Here is a 14,114-nt window from a genome sequence, read left to right as displayed (position 1 = left end):
TCAAACCAACGGGGGTTTTCCATAAGTGGAAAAGGGCCTATTGACATTTAAAGCATCATAGTTCCAAGAGACTTTGGCTAACTTTATTCTGTCATCTGTAAGCACAGGTTTTGGAATCAGACCAACTTTGAAACCCCACTCTATCGTTTCCCATGTACTTTTGGACAAATCGCTTATCCTCTCTAAGTGCTGTTCCTCTATGGCAAAATGGGATAGTAATGGCACATTGGCTTATGAGGACTACGTAAAATATGAGTCAAGTGCTTAGAGGGGATCATACCCATCTTGCTCAGCACTGTAAGACATTCAGTGCAATGCTTAGCGCTTGGTAGGTGTCAAATAAATGAATAACTTTCTGCCCCAGAGGTCTCTAATAATGTATTCTGAGCCTTCATAGTCACTCCTCCCCTGTTAGATATAAAGGGGTGTCAAACTTATTTTGGAGTTATGTTTTTCAATATTTACTTCTGTACAATACAGTGGGAATGACAAAGTGTGATCTGTTCACTACTCAGAGCTTGTTCCACGATGCCACCTGTGGGAAGCAGAGAAAGGGAAGAGGGACCTGTGCATTTTGCATAACCCACTCTGTAAGTCCAGAGGAAAGATGTGAGCAAGTAGATTATTTTGCTTCATAAAGCTCTCTTGACAACATCATCAGCTGATTTCACAGATTTGGATTCTTGGTTCAGTAGAAGAAAAACGTAATAGAGAATGGGAATGTAATCTTAAATTACTGTTTCAAGGTGGCCATCAGTTATAGAAGGAAGGTAGAAAACACATGGAATGATGGACAGATAGATGGATGATGGATGGATGGACGGATGGATGGATGGATGGATGGTTGGATGGATGGTTGGATGATGGATGGATGGATGGTTGGATAGATGCGTGGATGGATAGATTGAATAGATGTATGGGAGGAAAATGTTTACAGATAAAACAAAAAAATTTCCACATGACACATGATGTAATTAAGACAGTATGAAGGGGAGGTTGGCAAGACATGTAATGTAAATTGAGGATTCAGGAATTTCAAATCTAAGAATAAAATGTTGTTACACTATCATTGCTTGCCTATGCTGCAGAACTGTTTTTACGGAGCAGTTTATTCATCTGGTAATCGTTTCTCCAAGCATGAAGGTAAAATGACCTCTAGGAATCCTTCACTGACATGTACAAGGACACCTGTGTTTTCTTTCATTCAGAGTGAACCAGGGAAAAACCAGGAGAAATTTCCTCGGATAGTCTTTCAGAGTGAAAACCAAGGAATCAGGTAACGGATAGGAAGCGTGATTCATGACTTGTGTGCATGTGAAGTGGAATTTAGCATGTGGCACCAGCCATCTCTCTACAGAATGGAGTAGCATGAAACCTCTGGTCGTTCTTATGTAGCAGAGACATTTTTCAAATGTGCTACAACAGGGGAATGTGGAGAAGTTACACCCCTAAAATCGTTTGGGGATTGAGGGTATATCAGATGCCTTTGTGCAGACAATACTTTAAAGTGTAAAGTTTAGCAATGGGATAAATCCATCAGAACAAGTTCAGTAACTACCATAGCCTATTTATCCAACCTCAAATCATTTTGACACTTTTGTGAAATATTCTGGTACATATGAAGGTTACATAGGTATACACAGTCACAGGAGTTTGCTACACATAGTATTTCATCACCACAAATATAAGCTCAGTACCCAATAGCTATCTTTTCCGCTCTTCACCCTCCTCCCAGCCCCTCCCTCAAGTAGACCCCAGTGTCTGTTGTTTCCTTCTTTGTCTTCATAAGGTTCTTATCATGTAGCTCCCACTTAAAAGTGAGAACATGCAGTATTTAGTTTTCTGTTAATGCACTAGTTTGCTAAGGACAAGGGCCTCCAGTTTCATCCATGTTCCCGTAAAAGATATAATTTCTTTCTTTTTCATGGCTGCATACTATTCCATCATGTCTGTGTGCCACATTTTCTTTACCCAATCTGTCATTGATGTGCATTCCATGCCTTTGCTATTGTGAATAGCACTGCAATGAACATTCATGTGCATGTGTCTTTATGGTAGAATGATTTATATCCCTCTGGATATATACCCATAATGAGACTGCTGGAAAGAAATGTAGTCCATGGTTCTTTCCTCCACCCACTCATCCTCCTTCACTAATGTAGGACAGTAGCCTATAGAAAAGTCTACCCCCCCCAACCCCCACAAACATTATAAATACATTTGTACACCCAGATATACCCAATCAATTTTGGAAGAAACCAGGAGAGTTCTCACAAGCACTTACCAAAAAATCCAATATGTTACCATGTATCATCTGCAATTTTATTCTTCCTCTCCTATGACAGTCCTCTCTGCTGACTATCCCTGAAATGCGTCTAGCACCTATGAAGAAGGGCCCTCTCTCTCCCAGTATCCTCTGCACTCTCGTATCTGTTCAAGGCCCCAATGTCTTGCAGACTATTTACTGAGCCATCACTTTCAATAGAGTTGGCTCTCTACTTTCCACCGCAGCCCTCAGACATGAATCCAGTTGAGATTGGGCTGGGAGACAATCCAAGTGAAAATACAGCAGGCTTGACTCAGAATGGCTCTTCCTCACTGATGACTCAGTTTTTGTTACTTGGCCAAGATTATTCTCTTTCTTTAAATCTGATTCTCTTCCATAAGGGTGAATTATATCCTAGGGGTGGGGGACTCCTCACTCCCTCAAGCATATCAGCTCCTGGCAGGTCTACCCCACAGTTCCCCAGGCACACCAAGGCAGGTCTGAGCCCCAGGGATGGGCCCACTGAGGCTCCGTGTGGGATCCCTGCTATCACCAGCAACAGCAACCTTTGTTTTGAAATTAGGCCAAAAAAATATTTTAATGAATTGTTTAGGGTTGCAATCTGAATCCTGACGGTATTTAAAATACCTCTTGTGGGAAGAACAAATGTTTCTAGAACCTAAAATAGACAAATTGCACTGGCCTACTTTACAACAAGTCCTAACAAGGCACCAACAATAAAAACTTCCCATTTTCTTTTGGTCTTACCAGACTAGGACACTGTTGAGCTTTGCTTTGCAATTTTCCACTGGTCGGAAGAGATCACTTTCTTGAATCACAGCCTACAGACATAAGCACTCTGTGGCAGTTTCAAACTCTGGGGGTTTTCCCCCAAAAGAAGAAGGGCGGCAAATAATCTTTCTGCCCATGGCTAATAAATTTATCATTTAAAAGAAATGTATCTTCATGTATAGGATCAATGACTTCTCTAATGAAAAGCACATGTCTATACATGTTCCCAACAAGATCTCATGGAGGGCCCATGAACGTTGAAGCAGCTGAAGCCTGCACAGCTTTCAAAGCTAACTGCTTCCAGGTGCCCAGTGAATACAACGTGAGCTCAGCTAGCGCTATTTTCAACCTAGTGCCTAAGCGTCTTTGTTCTTGCAAGTGTAAAGTTTCCCTCATTCTCCTTTTTATGGCCACAGGTTTCTGGGTTGCGTAACACCCAATCAGAGAGCACCAAAGGGCTTAGTTTTATTGTTTTGCTGTGTTTTATTGACTACACGTTTTATTCAGCTGATGTGTGCCGGGGAGGCAGGCAGTAACAGCCCAATTCTATCACTCACACTCCTCCTCTCCAAGTGCCCAGCGACCCAGCACACTTTTATTGCATCCACATGCAGATGTTAAAAAAAGAAAAAAGGAATGAAGGAGGATGGCAAAGCTTTCTGGTTAAAGTGTTAAAGCTGGAACCACTCCTTTCCCAAGTGATCCTTGAAGGCCAAGAGCCTTCCAAAGAATAGCAATTTGTTCCTACTTGCAGTCATGGAGACAGTCACCAGATCTCATCTTGGGAAAAGAATGCTGCTGCTCTTTGGAGAAATGCCAGAGAAAACTTTTTCCCCACTGGGAGGATTTGGGCCTCCAAGGTTGTGCATGGAGTGCCCAACAGCTCCTGAGCCTCTCTGCCAGCCCTGCAATTCGATGGCATTTCAGCAAAGATAGAGGAGTTCACTCATGCCCACTTAGATTTCACAGTTATTAATTTTCATAATTTTTTAAAATAACTCATAAGAAGGTACGTAACCAGAGGATTTTTTTTTTGGACGACAAAGAAAATAATCTTATGACTGAATAAGCATTAAAGCAGACTTCGCATCACAGGAAATCCACTGCGAAGACAGAGTCTAACTCCCTTGTACAGTCGAGTGGCTACAGCCCATCACATTAGTTGAGTTTTGCAATTTGGAGTCAGGTGACAAGTTAGGCCCTTGTCCTCTGAGGAAACTGAAAGGGTGGCCCATATGTCCCTTGACAATTACATTTCAAAGAGCCAGCTCCCAGGAAACATTCCTGAGTTGAGATTGGTCATAAGTTGATTTAGCCATTAAAGAAATTTGCATATATTTGAAAAGGAGGGAAAATAGAATTCTGAAAGAGAAAGGGGGTGGTCTGGAGGGGACTCAATTTCCACAGGGAGAATAACGCTTGATGTTCAATTTGTACTTGCCCTTCTACTACCTGCATCACCTTTCCCACGCACTAGGCCCGTAGGTTCCCGTCCATTCCCAAGGCCCTGCCTCCCTGTCTTCCTCAGCCTGGGTCTTCCAAGCCTATGTGGCTGCACTGGGAAGGCCCTGCATCTCTGCTGTACTCAGATAACTCCCCTCTTACCTATACAGCCATCCTAAGGGAAGGATCTACCACTCCAGGGCTAAGCACACTTCTCCCAGCCTGGCTGCCAAGGCTCTGTCCTGTTGCATGCCCTCTTTGCTGTGGGGAGATTATATAACTCCAGACTTCGATCACAAAAGGGGATACCCAAGGGCAGTGGAGAGACTCCACCGAGTGGAAACACAGAAACCTCAGGACACCTCCAACGCTCCCTGCCCCCTCAACTTAACCAAGGCTTTAGAATTGGAGAGGGTGGGGTTCAAATCCCAGCACTGTCACTTCCTAGTTCTGTGATCTTGAACAAATGGCCTAAGCTCTAAGCTTCAGTTTCCTCAACTACAAAATGGGAATCATGTAACTTGCCTCAGGGTTGCTGTGAATATTTAATAAGATACTTACAAAGCACATAGCATATCACCTGAATTCGCACCATTTGGTAGCATATTATATTTTTTACATCTTGAAAAAGGGATGCATTCAATTTTTATTGTTTGCTTGTTGTCATTTGTCGCATTAAAAGTACACCTGTGATTGTACACACTCCTGTTAACACTGTCTTCATTGCATCATCACGTTCTACTTTCAGCCATTTGTCATTTACTAAATAGCTAAGATTTCGCTAACATGTAAACAACGCTATAAAATGCATATTTGTATATAAATGTATCAGCTTTAATTATTATACCCTTAAAATAGATTAACAGATGAGTACTTACAGGATCAAAAGATATGAATATCTTTAAGACTCAGTACATATCACAAAAATATTTTCCAAGAAGATTCTCCTTACATCTTATAACAGTGCTAGCATCTTCTATCAGCCATCAGAAAAGGGAAGAAATATCCCAGATCTGATTTCTTTCTTCGATGAAAGACTTGTATTTGGACGTAAGGGTTCACCTTCCCTTCTGCATAGCAAGAAGAACAGAAAATAGTGATAACTATGCAGCTAATAAGAATTATCCATGAGATTGAAAGAAGAGTAAAACCAATCTGTCTGAATATTTTCTTAATTCTCTACATTACATTTCCAGGCATAATCTCAATAGCACAGAATTATCATTTCTACATTTTAAGGTCCAAATGTTTTCATCCTACAGTAAAAAGAGTTCCAAGCTAAGGCATCCGATCCGGCAACTTGATGGGGTCTTTGGTACTCAGCAAGTAAAAAGACATGGGTGGCCGAGATAATGAACGTGAAGGTTGTGTAGGAAATGGGTTTTCAATATGACCACTGCATAAGCTTATTATCGCAGTGAAAGAGAGTTTACAGATGATCCATCTCAACATTTTTCAAGTAAGTAAACTGAAACCAAGAGAATGCAAGGGATTTGCCCAGTTACCCAGCTAGTAAGTGACAGAATAAGGACCATCCCACAAGCTGTGCTTGCCCAGACTGTCTTCCTCGACATGGCAGCATCCACACCACCCTAGATGATGATCACCACCACTGTCCAATGATGATCGCGCATCCCTAGAGATGGCCTGGTTCTCGGATCTGGTATCCACCTAATGAAGACATCCTGATGGAAACTAGAAATGAGCCCTGATGAGAAAAAGCAGTCAACCATTAATAGACACATCTATAGGGGGAAGACTCAAGATGGTGCTGTGAGAACAACCCAGGATTGAGGCTCTCGCTGGATGCGCGGTGTAGGTGAGTCAGGGACACATTTCCAGACGGACCTCTGTTGCCCACAGAACGGGGAAATTCCCAGATATAAAACAAACGTGGGATGCCAGCCAGAGATCTTGACTGGTGTAGCCAGCAGCCGGTGCGGCTGCGGCCCGCGCCAGAGCGCAGAGGCGCTCCACAGAGGTCCGCACAAAAGTGCACTGTTCCGGGTGCCCTGTTGAACTGGCAACCTGAGACCTGAGAGGGCTGAACTTGAGACTGAACGGGACTTGAACAGTGAGCCAGCCCAGGACAAAGCGTTAGGGGTAGCACAGTGCGACAAACAAAACGGGATTCCAAACGCTCGCTGTTAGGAGGTTACCTTAAGGCGCAGCTCTGTGCGGGAGGGGCGTCCACCATTACCGAGGCAATCAGCCCCCACTGAGGTACACGCCCATTGCTGATGCAGTCTGCCATTGCCGAGGCAACCCGGTACAACAGAGAGACTCCACAGCAGGGCGGAGCCCGCGGCTGCAGGGCGGAGACCGCAGAAACAGGGTAAACCTCACAGCAGCAGGGCGGAGCCCCGGTAGGACAAGACTGCCCCCTAGCTGGGCAGGACAACCCGGCAGACACTCAAAAATAAAGCACCAACCCCTTCAGAAAGAGCAGCTGAGAAAAAAAGGGCGTTTTTTGAGTTCTGTTGCAGCAGAACTAAACATAGCAGCCTAACAGCCCTGAATGAACATCAGAGCCCACAGCTCAGCACTTGAGCTCCTAGAAAGTATGGACTGTCTCCTCAAGCAGCTCCCTGACCCCTCTATATCCAAAAGACTGACATTTGGCAGACATCATTCTGGAACAAAGATAGCAGAAAAAGAAAATGGTAGCATCCCTACTGTTCCGCAGCTGCTATAGGTGTACCCCAGACAAGCAGGGCCTGGAGTGGACCTCTGCAGTTGTACAGCAAAGGGGCTAGACTGGTAGAAGGAAAACCAAGTAACAGAAATACTTCATCATCAACTATCTGGGGGTCCACCCAGAGACCCAATCGAAAAGTCAGCAACTACACAGACGACAGGTGGATAAATCCACAAAGATGGGAAGAAACCAGCGCAAAAAGGAGGAAAACACCCGAAACCAGAACACCTCACCTCCTAGAAAGGACCAAAACTCCTCACCAGCAAGGGAACAAAGCTGGACGGAGAATGACTGTGACGAAATGATGGAATTAGACTTCAGAAGGTGGATAGTGAGAAACTTTTGTGAGCTAAAAGAACATGTTTCAAATCAATGCAAAGAAACTAAGAACCTTGAAAAAAGATTCGAGGAAATGATAAAAAGAATGGATAACTTAGAGAGGAATATGAATGAATTAAAGGAGATAAAAAACACAATATGAGAACTTCACGAAGCATGCACAAGTTTCAATAGCCGAATTGACCAAGCAGAAGAAAGAATTTCAGAAGTCGAAGATCAACTCAATGAAATAAAACAAGAAACCAAGATCAGAGAAAAAAGCGCAAAAAGAAATGAACAAAGTCTCCAAGAAATGTGGGACTATGTGAAGAGACTTAACCTACATTTGATAGGCATACCAGAATGTGACAAAGAGAATGAATCCAAGTTGGAAAATACTCTTCAGGACATTATCCAGGAAAATTTCCCCCACCTAGCAAGACAGGCCAACGCTCAACTGCAGGATATACAGAGAACACCACAAAGATATTCCGCAAGAAGAGCAACCCCAAGGCACATAATCGTCAGATTCAATAAGGTTGAAATAAAGGAGAAAATACTAAGGGCAGCCAGAGAGAAAGGTCGGGTCACCCACAAAGGAAAGCCCATCAGACTCACAGCAGATCTCTCGGCAGAAACTCTGCAAGCCAGAAGAGAGTGGGGGCCAATATTCAACATCCTTAAAGAAAAGAACTTTCAACCCAGAATTTCATATCCAGCCAAACTGAGCTTCAGAAGTGAAGGAAAAATAAAATCCTTTGCGAACAAGCAAGTACTCAGAGATTTTGTCACCACCAGGCCTGCTTTACAAGGGCTCCTAAAAGAGGCACTACACATAGAAAGGAACAACCAGTACCAGCCATTCCAAAATCACACTAAAAGTTAAAGAGCATCAACATAATGAAGAATCTACAACAACTAACAGGCAAAACAGCCACTTAGCATCAAAATGGCAGTATCAAATTCACACATAACAATACTAACCCTAAATGTAAATGGACTAAATGCACCAATCAAAAGACACAGACTGGAAAATTGGATAAAAATCCAAAACCCATCAGTGTGCTGTATCCAGGAAACCCATCTCACATGCAAGGATACACAAAGGCTCAAGATAAAGGGATGGAGGAAGATTTACCAAGCAAATGGAGAGCAAAAAAAAGCAGGAGTTGCAATTCTCATCTCTGATAAAATAGACTTTAAAGCAACAAAGATCAAAAGAGACAAAGAAGGCCATTACATACTGGTAAAAGGATCGCTACAACAAGAAGAGCTAACGATCCTAAACATATATGGACCCAACACAGGAGCACCCAGATACATAAGGCAAGTTCTTAAAGACTTACAAAGAGACTTAGACTCCCACACAATTATAGTGGGAGACTTTAACACCCCACTGTCAATATTAGACAGATCAACCAGACAGAAAATCAACAAGGATATCCAGGGCTTGAACTCAGACCTGGAGCAAGCAAACCTGATAGACATTTACAGAACTCTTTACCCCAAATCCACAGAATATACATTCTTCTCAGCACCACATCACACCTACTCTAAAATTGACCACATAATTGGAAGTAAAGTACTGCTCAGCAAATGCAAAACAACTGAAATCATAACAAACAGCCTCTCAGACCATAGTGCAATCAAGTTAGAACTCAGAATTCAGAAACTAACCCAGAACCGCACAGCTTCATGGAAACTGAACAACTGGCTCTTGAATGTTGACTGGGTAAACAACGAAAGGAAGGCAGAAATAAAGAAGTTCTTCGAAACCAACGAGAACGAAGACACAACATGCCAGAATCTCTGGGACACATTTAAAGCAGTCTCTAGAGGAAAGTATATAGCAATAAGTGCCCATAAGAGAAGAATGGAGAGATCCAAAATTGACACCCTATCATCAAAATTGAAAGAGCTAGAGGAGCAAGATCAAAAAAACTCAAAACCCAGCAGAAGACAAGAAATAACTAAGATCAGAACTGAACTGAAGGAGATTGAGACACGAAAAACCCTCCAAAAAATCAAGAAATCCAAGAGCTGGTTTTTTGAAAAGATCAACAAAATAGACAGACCACTAGCTAGATTGATTAAAAAGAAAAAAGAGAACAACCAAATAGATGCAATAAAAAATGATAAAGGGGAAATCACCACAGATTCCACAGAAATTCAAACCATCATCAGAGAATATTATAAACAACTCTACGCACATAAGCTAGCAAACCTGGAAGAAATGGATAAATTCCTGGACTCCTGTGTCCTCCCAAGCCTAAACCAGGAGGAAGCTGAAACTATGAATAGACCAATAACAAGGTCAGAAGTCGAGGCAGCAATTAAGAGCCTACCACACACAAAAAGCCCAGGTCCAGACAGGTTCACAGCCGAATTCTAGCAGACACACAAAGAGGAGCTGGTACCATTCCTTCTGAAACTATTCCAAATAATCCAAAAAGAAGGAATCCTTCCCAAATCATTCTATGAGACCAGTATCATCCTGATACCAAAACCCAGCAGAGACCCAACAAGAAAAGAAAACTTCAGGCCAATATCCATGATGAACATAGATGCGAAAATCTTCAATAAAATATTGGCAAGCCGATTGCAACAGCAAATCAAGAAACTTATCCATCATGATCAAGTAGGATTCATCCCGGGGATGCAAGGCTGGTTCAACATATGCAAGTCTATAAACGTAATTCACCACATAAACAGACCCATAAACAAAAACCACATGATTATCTCAATTGACGCAAAGAAAGCAATTGACAAAATTCAACAGCCCTTTATGCTAAAAACCCTCAATAAACTCAGTATTGATGGAACATATCTCAAAGTAATAAAAGCTATTTATGACAAACCAACAGCCAATATCATACTGAATGGGCAAAAACTGAAAGCATTCCCTTTGAAATCCGGCACTAGACAAGGATGTCCTCTTTCACCACTCCTATTCAACATAGTACTGGAAGTTCTAGCCATAGCAATCAGGCAAGAAAAAGAAATAAAGGGTATTCAAATAGGAAAGGAGGAAGCCAAATTGTCTCTATTTGCAGACGACATGATAGTATACCTAGAAGACCCCATCGCCTCAGCCCAAAAACTCCTGAAACTGATAAGCAACTTCAGCAAAGTCTCAGGATATAAAATCAATGTGCAAAAATCACAAGCCTTCCTCTACACCAATAACAGACTTAAAGAAAGCCAAATCAAGAACGAACTGCCATTCACAATTGCTACAAAAAGAATAAAATATCTTGGAATACAACTCACAAGGAACATAAGGGACCTCTTCAAGGAAAACTACAAACCACTGCTCAACGAAGTCAGAGAGGACACAAACAGATGGAGAAACATTCCATGTTCATGGTTAGGAAGAATTAATATCATGAAAATGGCTATACGGCCCAAAGTAATTTACAGAATCAATGCTATACCCATCAAGCTACCATCGACTTTCTTCACAGAACTAGAGAAAACCACCACGAACTTCATATGGAACCAAAAGAGAGCCCGCATAGCCAAGTCAATTCTAAGCAAAAAGAACACAGCGGGGGGCATCACACTACTGGATTTCAAACAAGGCTACAGTAATCAAAACAGCATGGTACTGGTACCAAAACAGAGATATAGACCAATGGAACAGAACAGAGGCAACAGAGGCAACACAACATATCTACAACCACACAATCTTTGATAAACCTGACAAAAACAAGCAATGGGGAAAGGATTCCCTGTTCAACAAATGGTGTTGGGAAAACTGGCTAGCCAGGTGCAGAAAGCAGAAACTGGACCCCTTCCTGACACCTTACACTAAAATTAACTCCAGATGGATTAAAGACTTAAACATAAGACCCGGCACAATAAAAACCCTAGAAGGAAATCTAGGCAAAACTATCCAGGACATAGGAGTAGGCAAGGGCTTCATGAACAAAACACCAAAAGCATTGGCAACAAAAGCCAAAATAGACAAATGGGACCTAATGAAACTCCACAGTTTCTGCACGGCAAAAGAAACAGTCAATAGAGTGAATCGGCAACCAACAGAATGGGAAAAAATTTTTGCAGTTTACCCATCTGACAAAGGGCTGATATCCAGAATTTACAAAGAACTCAAACAGATTTACAGGAAAAAAACAAACAAGTCCATTCAAAAGTGGGCAAAGGATATGAACAGACACTTTACAAAAGAAGACATATATGAGGCCAACAATCATGAAAAAATGCTCATCGTCACTGGTCATCAGAGAGATGCAAATCAAAACCACATTGAGATACCATCTCACGCTAGTTAGAATGGCGATCATTAAAAAATCTGGAGACAACAGATGCTGGAGAGGATGTGGAGAAAAAGGAACACTTTTACACTGTTGGTGGGAGTGTAAATTAGTTCAACCATTGTGGAAGTCAGTGTGGCGATTCCTCAAGGCCTTAGAAATAGAAATTCCATTTGACCCAGCAATCCCATTACTGGGTATATATCCAAAAGGCTGTAAGTCGTTCTACTATAAGGACACATGTACACGAATGTTCATTGCAGCACTGTTTACAATAGCAAAGACTTGGAATCAACCCAAATGCCCATTGATGATAGACTGGATTGGAAAAATGTGGCACATATACACCATGGAATATTATGCAGCAATCAGAAATGATGAGTTTGTGTCATTTGTAGGGACATGGATGAATCTGGAGAACGTCATCCTCAGCAAACTGACACAAGAACAGAAAACGAAACACCGCATATTCTCACTCATAGGTGGGTGATGAAAAATGAGAACACATGGACACAGAAAGGGGAGTACTAAACACTGGGGTCTAGTGGCGGGAAATGGGGAGGGCCAGTGGGAGGGGGTGGTGGGGAGGGATAGCCTGGGGAGAAATGCCAAATGTGGGTGAAGGGGAGAAAGAAAGCAAAACACACTGCCATGTGTGTACCTATGCAACTGTCTTGCATGTTCTGCACATGTACCCCCAAACCTAAAATGCAATAAAAAATTAAAAAAAAAATAGACACATCTATGTATTAGGATAATATACTACTGGACTCTACTTTACCAATGCGAGGCAGACAAACTTCTATATGCTCGCCACTGTTTACCACCTTGTTTAACTGTATCAGATACAAAGGCTATTTCTTATGTGAGTTGACGAATCAGTAAGCAGTAACTGTCCCAGGGTCTCATTTTCTTTCTTTTCTCTCCACTCTTCTCATCTTACCACGAAAATCTTTAGTTTGCCCATGAGCTCAATACCATACAGACACCTTTGAGTTTTCCAAAACTATGCATCCTTTGATACATCTGCCTTCCATATTTTGTTTCAATTCAAAAGTTGTAAGTCATTGTAAGTGATCTGGAAATAAATATAACTAAGCTTTATATCACTTTAAAATGAATTTTTATTTCAGATCCAATATTATGAGTAAAAATACCTTTTATCTGTTTAAGATTTTATAGATTATAAAAAAGCACATATATAGTTGATCCTTGAGCAAAGTGGGATTGGAGGCACCAACCTTCCCCTCCCCCAATCAGTCAAAAATCCACTTGCAACTTTTGACTTCCCAGAAACTTAACTATTAATAACCTGTCATTGACTGTAAGCCTTAACCAGTAACACAAACAGTTGATGAACACATACGTCATATGTTATTTGTATTATACACTGTATTCTTGAAGTAAGCTAGAGAAAAGAAAATATTATAAAGAAAATCATAAGGAAGAAAAAATACATTTACTATTTATTAAGTGGAAGTATCAGAGAAGACTGAGTAGAAGCCACAACTTTCATGACTACGAGCTGCTAATAAGCCCCCATCGCACACTGTCCAAAAGACAAGCTGGAACTCCCATCCTGCCCTTTAAGACTGATGGGGTCTGTTGTGGGGGGCTAGAGGAGGGACAGCGGGGGGTGGGGGGTGGGGAGGGATAACATGGGGAGAAATGCCAGATATAGGTGACGGGGGGATAGAGGCAGCAAACCACCTGGTCATGTATGTACCTATGCAACAATCCTGCATGATCTGCACATGTACCCCAGAACCTAAAGTACAATTTTTAAAAAAAAAGAGAGAGAGAGAGACAGGAAACATCTTCCCCTCTTCATGTATCAACAGAGCTGAGTGAGGAACCTTGACTTCTACCTTCTACCTCACCTGGCCGTAACAAGGAGCATCCATCCCTCTTCTTCCCCTGCTACAGCGGTATATCTAAAAAGAAAAAAAAAAAGATGATGAAATAATCTTACATAAGATCCAGGGTCTTATAACACAATATTAAAATGTCCAGAATTCAATCAAAAATCATCTGTCATCCCAAGAACCAGAACATCTCAAAATGATTGAAAAAAAATCAACAGATGCCAACACTGAGATAAAAGAGATGTGAGCAGTATCTGACAAAGATTTTAAAGCGCAATAAAAATGCTTCAATGAGCAGTTACAAACAAGTTATGAACATGCTTGAAACATGAAAAATAGAAAGCCTGGGTTAGTTTTGGCCAGTGAGATGTGTTCTGGCCAAAGCTGGGTTAGTTCTGGCCAGTGAGGTGTGTTCTGCTAAGACAATTACTAACTCCAAGGGATTATTTCTCCCTTGG

This window comes from Callithrix jacchus, chromosome 6, assembly GCF_049354715.1.
Source record: "Callithrix jacchus isolate 240 chromosome 6, calJac240_pri, whole genome shotgun sequence".
Lineage (NCBI taxonomy): Eukaryota > Metazoa > Chordata > Mammalia > Primates > Cebidae > Callithrix > Callithrix jacchus.
Note: the sequence above shows the minus strand (reverse complement) of the source record.